A 12,528-nucleotide genomic window follows, 5' to 3' on the forward strand; every position below is an offset into this window, starting at 1 on the left:
TTTTCTGTGTGTTCCTTCCAATTTCAGTTGTTCGTAATTGTAATACTTAGGTATTTAGTTGAATTTACCGCTTCCAGATTAGACTGATTTATCCTGTAAGCGAAGTTTAATGAGTTCCTTTTGGCACTCGTGTGGATGACCTCACACTTTTCGTTATTTAGGGTCAACTGCCACTTTTCGCACCATTCAGATATATTTTCTAAATCATTTTGCAGTTTGTTTTGATCCTCTGACGACTTTATTAGTCGATAAACGACAGCGTCATCTGCAAACAACCAAAGGCGGCTGCACAGATTGTCTCCCAAATCGTTTATATAGATAAGGAATAGCAAAGGGCTTATAACACTACCTTGGGGAACGCCAGAAATCATTTCTGTCTTACTCGATGACTTTCCGTCAATTACTACGAACTGTGACCTCTCTGACAGGAAATCACAAATCCAGTCACATAACTGAGACGATATTCCATGAGTACGCAATTTCACTAAGAGCCATTTGTGTGGTACAGTGTCAAAAGCCTTCCGGAAATCCAGAAATACGGAATCGATCTGAAATCCCTTGTCAACAGCACTCAACACTTCATGTCAATAAGGAGCTAGTTGTGTTTCACAGGAACGATGTTTTCTAAGTCCATGTTGACTGTGTGTCAATAGACAGTTTTCTTCGAGGTAATTCATAATGTTTGAACACAATATATCTTCAAAAGTCCTGCTGCATATTGACGTTAACGATATGGGCCTGTAATGTAGTGGATTAATCCTACTACCTTTCTTGAATATTGGTGTGACACTTGATATGAATACTAGCCCTCCCAGAAACATGGCGTGAGTCTGTGGGATTGAACTATTTGGAATAAGGAGTTTTGTAGCCAAAGGAATGGGGAATAATATGGTGTATTGGAATCCTGAATAAAATCGACATGCTTTCAGGAAAAAAGTGATGGATTACTTATTGAAAGCCCCTCGTAAAAGTTCTCAGACCAAAATGTCTGCCGGCCGCGGTGGTCTCGCGGTTCTAGGCGCGCAGTCCGGAACCGCGCGATTGCTACGGTCGCAGGTTCGAATCCTGCCTCGGGCATGGATGTATGTGATGTCCTTAGGTTAGTTAGGTTTAAGTAGTTCTAAGTTCTAGGGGACTGATGACCACAGCTGTTAAGCCCCATAGTGCTCAGAACCATTTGAACCATTTGAACCAAAATGTCTTTGGTAAGGTGACTGCACTGGCATCATTAATGAAATTATACTTAATTACATATTTCAGTCAATTCTGTAAACACAAATTGTTTGGCCTCTGCTAGGGGACTTCAAATAGTAAGCGAAACATGTCGTCCCAGTTGGCATCCATACGCACCGCCGCAAGGATGTAACAGTAATGGAGGATTCGGAAATCGTCAAAGTAACGGTTTCAAAGAGGGAAATAACACATAATACAACGCAGAGTACCTTTCTCACCATCAATAAATAAGCGTAATGGTTGGAGCAATTGGCGCTGTACCTACGATAACACGCATAAATGACAATTGTGAGAACAAAGGCTGTGGGAGCGACATAAACCACAATCAGCAAAAACGTCACCCCCAATAACGCGCAGAATAGAACATGGCCAAATACTGATCACGTTGTAAACGTTGTGGACATGGCTGACGGGAGCGGCTCTCCCCCCCTCCCCCTTCCCCCCTCCCCCTCCCCCCTCCCCCCCCCCCCCCTCCCCTCGCCACGGGCAGTTAACGGCGATCGGTCGCCCTCGACCCCAGCCGCCGACCGAAAACGAGAGTGAGAGCTTGACGCTGAAGACAATTATTTCTTAGGGTATCACAAATAAATCGATATGCGGAATGACCTTTATACAGATAAGACAAATGATATAAAAACAATAAACGATGAAGTACAGGTAATGGATAATATCAAAATATGAATATTGTAATCCCCAAATCCTCGAAAAATATACCTAGTCAAAAAAGCAGATAAAAATTTCTTTTGACGCCTTCCTAAGAGACAATCTCCACTCATTCCAAATTGATAATATAAGTGTAGAACAGATGTGGCTTGGATTCAGAGAAATAGTATCGGCAGCAATTGAGAGATTTATACCAAGTAAATTAACAGTCGACGGAGCTGATCCTCCTTGGTACACAAAACGGGTTAGAACACTGTTGCAGAAACAACGAAACAAACATGCCAAATTTAAACAGACGTAAAATCCCCAAGATTCGCGAACTTTCACAGAAGCTCAAAATTTTGCGCGGACTTCAATGCGAGATGCTTATAACGAAACTTTGTCTCGAAACCTGGCACAAAATCCAAAGAGACTCTGGTCGTATGCGAGGTATGTTAGCGGCAAGAAACAATCAATGCCTTCTCTGCACGATAGCAATGGAGGTACTATGGAAGACAGTGCTGCCAAAGCAGAGTTACTGTACAAAGCCTTCCGAAATGCCTTCACAAACTAAGACGAAGTAAATATTCTAGAATTCGAATCGAGAACAGCTGCCAACGTGACTAACGTAGAAGTAAATATCCTCGGAGTAGTGAACAAATTAAATCACTTAATAAAAGCAGGTCTTCTGGTCCAGACTGTATACCAGTTAGGTTCCTTTCGGAGTATGATGATGCATTAGCTCCATACTTAACAATCATATACAACCGTTCGCTCGACGAAAAATCCGCACCCAAAGACTGGTAAGTTGCACAGGTCACACCAACATTCAAGAAAGGTAGTAGGAGTAATCCACTAAATTACACGCCCATATCGTTAACGTCGATAGCCAGCAGGATTTTAGAACATATATTGTGTTCGAACATGATGAATTACCTCGAAGAAAACAATCTATTGACACACAGTCAACATGGGTTTAGAAAACATCGTTCTTGTTAAACAAACTAGCTCTTTATACTCATGAAGTGTTGAGTGCTATTGATAAGGGATTTCAGATCGATTCCGTATTTCTGGATTTCCAGAAGGCTTTTGGCACTGTACGACACAAGCGGCTCGTAGTGAAATTGCGTGCTTATGTAATATCGTCTCAGTTATGTGACTGGATCTGTGATTTCCTGTCAGAGAGGTCATAGTTCGTAGTAACTGACGGAAAGTCATCGAGTAAAACAGAAGTGATTTCTGGCGTTCCCCTAGGTAGTGTTATAGGCCCTTTGCTGTTCCTTATCTATATAAACGATTTGGGAGACAATTTGTGCAGACGTCTTCGGTTGTTTGCAGATGACGCTGTCGTTTATCGACTAATAATGTCATCAGAAGATCAAAACAAACTGCAAAGCGATTTAGAAGAAATATCGGATTGGTGCGAAAAGTGGCAGTTGACCTTAAATAACGAAAAGTGTGAGTTCATCCACACGAGTGCCATAAGGAACTCATTAAACTTCGCTTACACGATAAATCAGTCTAATCTGAAAGGCGTAAATTCAACTAAATACCTAAGTATTACAATTACGAACAACTGAAATTGGAAGGAACACACAGAAAATGTTGTGGGGAAGGCTAACCAGAGACTGCGTTTCATTGGCAAGACACTTAGAAAATGTAACAGATCTACCAAGGAGACTGCCTACACTACGCATGTCAGTCCTCTTTTAGAATACTGCTACGTGGTGTGGGATCCTTACCAGATAGAAGTGATGGAGTAAATCGAAAAACTTCAAAGAAGGGCAGCACGTTTTGTATTATCGCCAAATATGGGAGAGAGTGTCATAGAAATGATACAGGTTTTGGGATGGACATCATTAAAGGAAAGGCGTTTTTCGTTGCGATGGAGTCTTCTCACGAAATTCCAGTAACCAACTTTCTCGTTCGAATTCGAAAATATTTTGTTGAATAGGGAGGAACGATCACCAAGATAAAATAAGGGAAATCAGAGCTCGTACGGAAAGATATAGGTGTTCATTCTTTCCGCGCGCTGTACGAGATTGGAATAATAGAGAATTGTGAAGGTGGTTCTATGAACCCTCTACCAGGCACTTAAATGTGATTTGCAGCGTGTCCATGAAGATGTAGATGTAGCGACAATAGATGTACATGTGATACTGGACACAGGAGCGGCTGTGAATCTCGTTTCATCTTATTCGATGAAATAAAAGGGAAACTTAGCCTACCTAATTTACGTGTGCAGAATTGCCATGTTTTAACAGCTACAGGAAATAAGTCAAAAAGCTTAAAGTTAGAACCCTATATTCCAATAACTTCCGTTGGAAAGACAATTACTCGTACATTCCTAGTGGTAGGAAAACTAATAGATAATTGTCTCCTAAGAATGGATTTTTTCAGACAATATCAAATGAAAATTAATCTACACTGTCGCAAATGTTTTCTTTACACAGGCGATGACGTAATTTCAGTTTATTTAATGGAAACAAAGTCTTGTGTGAATAATCTGTTAGCAGATAAAGTGAGTATCGAACAGATGTACCCAGAAGTCTATTACGTAAATGAGTAATATAATGAAAAGACGACAGAGGAAATGACAGTTTTACGCACTATTCAGACTAAGGTAGAAGAATCGGGTAGTTTGTTAGCTCGACAGAAACAAGAAAATATATGCATGTTTTTGAAAAGAAACCAGGAGTAATAAATGTTCAACATATGAAAGTATACCCACATGAAACTATCTGTCATACATCATACGTAATTCCTTGGACAAAGAAAGAAGCAGTAAGAAAGGAGATTGAATGTGTGATCTACTGGAATATTAAGAAACCATCCCACTTTCCATAGCCGCCCGGGATTAGCCGAGCTTTATAAGGCGCTGCAGTAGTGCACTGTGCAGCTGGTCCCGGTGGAGGTTCGAGTCCTCCCTCGGCCATGGTTGTGTGTGTTTGTCCTTAGGATAATTTAGGTTAAGTAGTGTGTAAGCTTAGGGACTGATGACCTTAGCAGTTAAGTCCCATAAGAATTCGCACACATTTGAACATTTCACTTGCCATATTACAGCCCCAGCCTAGCGATAGCCGAAACTGATGGAGATATATGACTTGTTTTGGATGGGAGAGAAATTAACAAAATCATAGTAAAACTTCCTGGCAGATTAAAACTGTGTGCCGGACCGAGACTCGAACTCGGGACCTCTGCCTTCCGCGGGCAAGTGCTCTACCAACTGAGCTACCAAAGCACGACTCACGCCCCGTCCTCACAGCTTTACTTCCGCCAGTACCTCGTCTCCTACCTTCCAAACTTTACAGAAGCTCTCCTGCGAACCTTGCAGAACTAGCACTCCTGAAAGAAAGGATATTGGGGAGACATGGCTTAGCCACAGCCTGGGGCATGGTTTCCAGAATGAGATTTTCACTCTGGAGCGGAATGTGCGCTGATATGAAACTTCCTAGCAGATTCAAACTGTGTGCCTGACCGAGACTCGAACTCGAGACCTATGCCTTTCGCGGGCAAGTGCTCTACTAACTGAGCTACCCGAGCACGACTGGCGGAAGTAAAGCTGTGAGGAAGGGCCGTGAGTCGTGGTTGGGTAGCTCAGGTGGTAGAGCACTTGCCCGCGAAAGGCAAAGGTCCCGAGTTCGAGTCTCGGTCCGGCTCACAGTTTTAATCTGCCAGGAAGTTTCATATCAGCACACACTCCGCTGCAGAGTGAAAATCTCATTCTGGAAAAATCATAGTACCTATAAGACCCAACCCATAAAACCTAGAGCAGCAATTATTAAAATTCCATGGAGCAAACGTCCTTATGACAATATATATGAGGATAGTACCGGTTCTCAAAAGAACAGATACCATTGATGACCGCGCAGCTTCTCTAGAATAAATGATGATTAATTGAAAACCTCAATTAATTATCATTTATCCTAGAGAAGGTGCACAGTCGTCAATGGTATCTGTTCTTTTGAGAACAGTTACTAACTTCATATATATATAGTTAAAGGCTACCCAGCCACTGACCTTCGTTTGTGCGAATGCGCACAGGTTGCCCGAACTCTTACGGGAATCGTCACCTAGTGTGCGCGAGTAATGAGTAGATGGGCAAATATCTGTTAGGTACATTTCGTATGTAGATTGTGGACAGTTGGGAATGTGGGTCTCACGGGAAGCGTGCAAGTGATAAGTCCCTGCAGTGATGCTGTTCAATTGTGTCCTCGGTGACTCAGATGGATACAGCGTCTGCCATGTAAGAAAGAGATCCCCGGTTCGAGTCCCGGTCGGGGCACACATTTTCAGCTGTCCCCATCTAGGTATATCAACAACAGCTCTTTCAATTAATTATCGCTTATGACAATAGATCTAAAAGCATCATACTGTCAAACCTTGTTGTACCCACATAGCCAACAATATGCAGAATTTATCTGTAATTGTGGAAGTTTTCAATTTCGCATTTTACTGTAAGTGCAGGAGAGCAGGCGTGTTTATTGCATCTTTGAATGAGGTACTAGGCCCTGAATTATTGAGTCAAGTTACAGTCTATGTGGAAGATATACTTACTGCTACAGCTGAATAGGATGACCAGTTGCACATATTAAGAAGACTGTTAGACAAATTTTTCACTTATGAAGACGCAGGTAACTTAAAGAACTCAGAATTTGCTGGAAATGAGATTATGTTCTTAGGTCAAATTAATTCACCAAGAGCATTCTTCTTGATCCACAAAAACTACACGGCATCAGACATTCTCCTATCCCACAAACTAAAAAACATTTAAAAGCATTCACAGGTTTAGCGTCATTCTTTTCTAAGTATGGGCCACACCATCTCCTAAATAGCGATGCACTCTTGAATTTTTTGAGGAAAAACCGCAGATGGCTATGCGCAGAAAATCGTCAGATGGACATTGACGCCTTAAAACGAGCTTTGCTAAACTCTGGCATATTAGTACATCCTTATACGACACAAGAATTCTGCCTCAGTGCTGATACATCCTTCCAAGGTCTGGGGGGTATATTGTTTTAGATTAATCATGATAATGAAAATCAAAATGTAAATATAATCAGTTTTGCTGGTCGCACACTAATAGAATGTGAAAGAGCTTATTCTGCAACCGAGTCTGAAGTGCTTACAGTATTATGGGTGTTCCGCAAATTCCAGTACTTCTTAAGGAGAAATCACTCCAAAGTATACTGTGATCATCAATCACTTTCAGTCTTACTGTCATGTAAACTATTGCACAAAAGATTAGACAGACGGTGTATTTTTCCTTGACGAGTTAGATTTTCAGGGAATTTATAAACTCTCGCTAATACGGTCCTCAGTAGTTCGGACTCTCTGTAATCCGGCACACTTCCAGCCTCTAGTCGTTCCACTTGAAATGACGCCTACAATAATGGAATTTCTTCTGCAACAACGTTGTTAGTTAATTATAATGTTCAGCTTTCCTATAAACATTGAAATCCTTACGGATCATTATCATAGCTTCCAAAGGGAAACACGTTATGCTAGACCTCAAGTAGAAACTCGAAATTACGAGTAGCTATAAACTGATCCCAGGTTCTTCGCAGAAAACCGTTGTTGTTGGCAACAGTGTTGGGCGAGCAGCTATTTATGACCAAGCTTCAGCAGAAAACAGGTAATCATAAGCTCACAGGAAAGTTCATCATGGTGACAAGTAAAACTTTGTGACCTGTTTCACAGTGAATGTCGACTGGTACTAATATGCATGTACACCCTCAAGGACTAAGTTTTCTGTAAAAATGAATGTGTCTTTTGATTTGATAAAATATTGATACTAAATTTTAGACACTCTCAACAATCCGGCACTTCTGCTAATCCGACACCCATATGTGCGAGGAATGGTCGGTTTAGCAAGAGTCTAGTGTGTCAAAAATGAACAGAATATTTTGGCGGATGCCCTGTCTAGACTTCCACAGGGATTAAATGAATATGCCGATTTAACAGAACAAATATCTGACTAGGATTCTATTCATGTAAAATGGTACCTATATGCCTTATTGCGTGAAAATGTGTAAAAATAAGATACACGATGGAAAAAGGTAAGACAACAACTAACAAATACTGAAGATACAGACTTGAGAAAAAGTTGTAACTTACATAATGGAGTTTTGTTTTACCGTAGAACGCCTCAGTCTGGTAACTGGTATGTTTGCTTACCCAAAGCATATGTTAGACAGTTTTATCAGGTGTGCACATTACACATGGCACCACTATGTTATAGTTAAGTGCAGTCAGAAAATAATGACATACTGCTATTTTCCTAACATTAGATGTACAGTACAACAGGTCGTTAAGAAATGTGCAATTTGTCAAAAGACTAAACACTTAAACAGGTCTCGGCTCCCTGAATTACAGGCTACCACGCTGAGGGATCTACGCCGAATCGCCGTTGGGGAGTGGGACAATTTGGACCAACAGTACCTTGATGAACTTGTGGATAGTATGCCACGACGAATACAGGCATGCATCAATGCAAGAGGAGGTGCTACTGGGTATTAGAGGTACCGGTGTGTACAGCAGTCTGGACCACCACCTCTGAAGGTCTCGCTGTGTTGTGGTAGAACACGCAATGTGAGGTTTTCACGAGCAGTGAAAAGGACGGAAATGATGTTTATGTTGATCTCTGTTCCAATTTTCTGCACATGTTCCGGAACTCTGGGAACCGAGGTGACGCAAAACTTTTTTTGATGTGTATAGTTACCCCGCGTGGACTCTAAGAACTGTTCATACACAATCACACTTCGGAATAATGAGCTGTGTGGCGACAAAACAATACCACGAGGAACTTCAAACAATGGAGCCAGCTCACACTGACAACAAAGGACAGAGAAACAAAAAAACAAAGGACAGAGAAGTTGCAAATTTTTGTTCCAGACTAAGGGAGAGACATGCAATTGTCATAATGTAAACAAGGAATGTTGTAAATACAGAATGATAAATAATTAATTGAATGTGAAAAATACTACATATATGAAACCACATATATTTTCCTTATATACGTAAATCAACTAAATTAGTTATAATTTTAATACAGTGTAAGAAAAATTTTGGTAAAATATATGATACGTAAAGAATTTTATAAACACGAGGTTGCCACATAGCTGACAACCATTAGCCAAATAGTGTATTAAAGAATAATAGACAAATATGCCAATAATTGAACGGCCAAAACAAAGGTTTCTGACCCTTTGGCCATGAAAGCAGACGACTGTCTGGCTATTTGACAAACAGTTCATCTCACCCCATCGAAATATGTGTTTCTTTCTTCAGGTGATGCAGACAATATTTAGCAACTTCTGTGGCGGCTATATTGAATAGAACCATTTCAGCAGAAGCAAGGGATGAAGTTTCCCATTGAGAAGAAAATACAACGATGAACATTTAGTATCAAAGTTCCTAGAAAGTGTATTTCAGATACGTTTGATGGTGTCTGTTCAACAGCCAGCCGTAAGGATATTTCATTAACTTCCATCTATGACTTCACAGTTAAGAGTCATACAAGATTTCCAATTCAAAAAGTCTAATTCATTATTCAGCCAGTAGCAAAAGTAGAATATAATACAACCCAAGTTCATTAGCTGTAAGTACTGAAAACATTCTTATCTGTGTGTGTGTGTGTGTGTGTGTGTGTGTGTGTTCATTATCTATATGTACATTCCATACATATATTCAGTGGTGTCCAAAACTTAGAGAGAAAAGTAACTTTCATATGATGTTTCACTGCCAAGTAAAATGATTATATTTGACAATGTTCCTGGGTGCATGACATGTCTCCATCTCTCCGCATACGTGGATCTGTAATGCACCCAAGATCATTGTCGAACATGTCAGGTTTGGTGGTGCAGGTTTTGTGATGTGACGGGACATAATGTTGCATGGGTGTACTGACTTCCATATCTCTGAACACACTATGCTCACCAATCAATCTTATTTTAACACTGTACGCCTTTCCCAAGTGTGTCTTTTTAACGGTGAGTTTATGGTTCACAATGCGCATCGAACATCGCAGGTAGACGAAGTCTTGGAACGAGAGGATATTCGGTAAATCGACCGGCCTGCCAGTTTCCCCGGCATAAATTCCATCGACTACGTGTGGTATGCGTTCGGGAGAAGTGTTTCAGCACATCCACGTGCCCCATCGACCTTCGACCATCCAGCAGTTGGGAAACGTGATGATGGAGGAATGGAACGGCCTACCAGAAGAACTCGTTTCTAACTCTGTGGCCAGCACGGAGGTTCACTGTACAGCATGCACTGCTGTCTGTGGTGATTGCACAGCCTGCTAAGAACGAAATCCCGATGTCCAGAATAAAAATTATCTGCACTTCTGATAAAAATGGATCACTGCGTCTTATAGCAAGGACTTCGGGTATCTGAGCACATACTGGGTACAAACAACGCGACTGGCATTATTTATTCAACCCTGATTGCCAGATTGTCCGAATTTATGAATTACACAGGCCAACGATGGAAAAACTTTCTTGCTGAAAATACCTTATTCTTATGGTTTTTAGAGTGGGAAATCCAAATATGATACTTAAAAAACTGTATCACCCACCATTTCTTCACACTTTACAGTTAAATTTTTTAAATTAAGCTATTTTTTAAAGAATTTAACAGCTTCTATATAGTTAAAATAATTTAAAAAGGAGGTGTAATGAATGTAAATGACGTCGGTAGCACTGCTGAAAAACATTAGCCGGCAAAAAAAAGGTAGATTCTATTTTTGTGTTAACAGATGGTGTTTTGTTTACTGTCAACCTAACCTCACTTTCACGTTTCCAGTACATCTGCTTAGTGCAGTGTCTAATCGTGGTTGTAAAAACAATGCTGACAATTTTTGTTATATTTGTGGTGAATTTGTGAGTAAAAAACACCAAAGAAACATTACAGGCTTTGTGAAAAAGGTTTATATATCATAATTTGGATCTAAACTCTGTGATAAACATAGATCTTGGGCGCGACATAAGGTATGTTATGTGCGTGTGTTGAAGATCTGAGAGAACAGTCCAAAAGTGAGAAAAAAGTCTTATGATTTGCTGTTCCTATGATATGGAGGAGCCAAGAAATCATTCCAATGCTTGCTACTTTTTCAGTGTTGATATCTCTGGTCATAATTCGAAAAACAAGAAGGTAATAAGCTACGCTAACCTTCCGTCCGCCATCCAACAGATGTACAATCGGATTTAGATGAACCAGATGATGATAAAGTCCACTGTAATACAGAAAGTCTAGAGCCGAAATTGTTTACTCAGACCGAGCTGAACGGTTTGATTAGGGATCTGGGTTTAACAGAAGGAAAAAACTTAATTGCTTGGCTCTACATTAAAAGAAAAGAACTTATTGGCATTTGTAACTAGCATATACATGTATAGAACGAGAGAGCATCAATTTTTCATTGTTTTTCAACGAGAAGGTGATTTAGTTCAAATGGTTCAAATGGCTCTGAGCAGTATGGGACTCAACATCTGAGGTCATCAGTCCCCTAGAACTTAGAACTACTTAAGCCTAACTAACCTAAGGACATCACACACATCCATGCCCGAGCAGGATTCGAACCTGCGATCGTAGAGGTCACGCGGTTCCAGACTCAAGCGCCTAGAACCGCTCGGCCACAGCGGCCGGCGGTGATTTAGTGTACTGCTCAGACATTCCCAGTCTGATGAATGAGTTTGGTATTGAACACAAAAGGGAAGACTGCAGGCTGTTTATCGATTCATCCAAAACTAGGTTAAAGGCTGTTTTATTACACAATGGTAACATGTATGCATCTATACCTGTTGGACATTTCGTACATATAAAAGAAAGTTATGAAAACATAGAAATAGTGCTAAATTAAATAGGCTGTTCTGCTCTTGGTTGGATGATATGTGGCGATGTAAAAGAAACATGCATGCTCCTTGGTCAGCAAGGTGGCTTTACCAAATTTCCATGTTTCTTGTCTGAATGGGACAGTAGAGCTAGGGATCAACACTGGCGCAGAAAGAACTGGCCTGTGAGGGAGTCTCTAAAACCTGGTGAGAAGAACATTCTACGCGAAAACTTTGTAGATCCAAAAACGGTACTCGTACCACCTCTACATATAAAGTTAGGCCTAATGAAAAAGTTTGTAAGTATCTCTGCCAAAAGTTTCCACACCTTTCAGATGCTAAACTAAAAGGTGGCGTTTTTTCGGACCTTACATTGGAAAATTGATGTTTGACGTTAACTTTGAATCCACAATGACCTTAAATAAGAAAGAAGCATGGGTATCATTCAAGTAAGTCGTTAAAAGGTTCTTAGGGCATGGAAAAGACCCAGAGTGTGTTTGTATTACAGCTACAATGTTAAAGGAGTTTAATACAAAATACTTTAGGATGTTTAATGAGCCTGAAAGTTCACCTTTTGAACAGTCACCTTGATTACTTCCGGACAATATGGGAGATGTTAGTGTGGAGCAAGGAGAGCGTTTTCACCAGGACGTTAAAGTGATGGAAAAACTCTGCCGGCCGCTGTGGCCGAGCGGTTCTAGGCGCTTCAGTCCGGAACCCCGCTGCTGCTACGGTCGCAGGCTCGAATCCTGCCTCGAGAATGGATGTGTGTGCTGTCCTTAGGTTAGTTAGGTTTAAGTAGTTCTAAGTTCTAGGGGACAGA

This window comes from Schistocerca nitens, chromosome 4, assembly GCF_023898315.1.
Source record: "Schistocerca nitens isolate TAMUIC-IGC-003100 chromosome 4, iqSchNite1.1, whole genome shotgun sequence".
Taxonomy (NCBI): Eukaryota; Metazoa; Arthropoda; class Insecta; order Orthoptera; family Acrididae; genus Schistocerca; species Schistocerca nitens.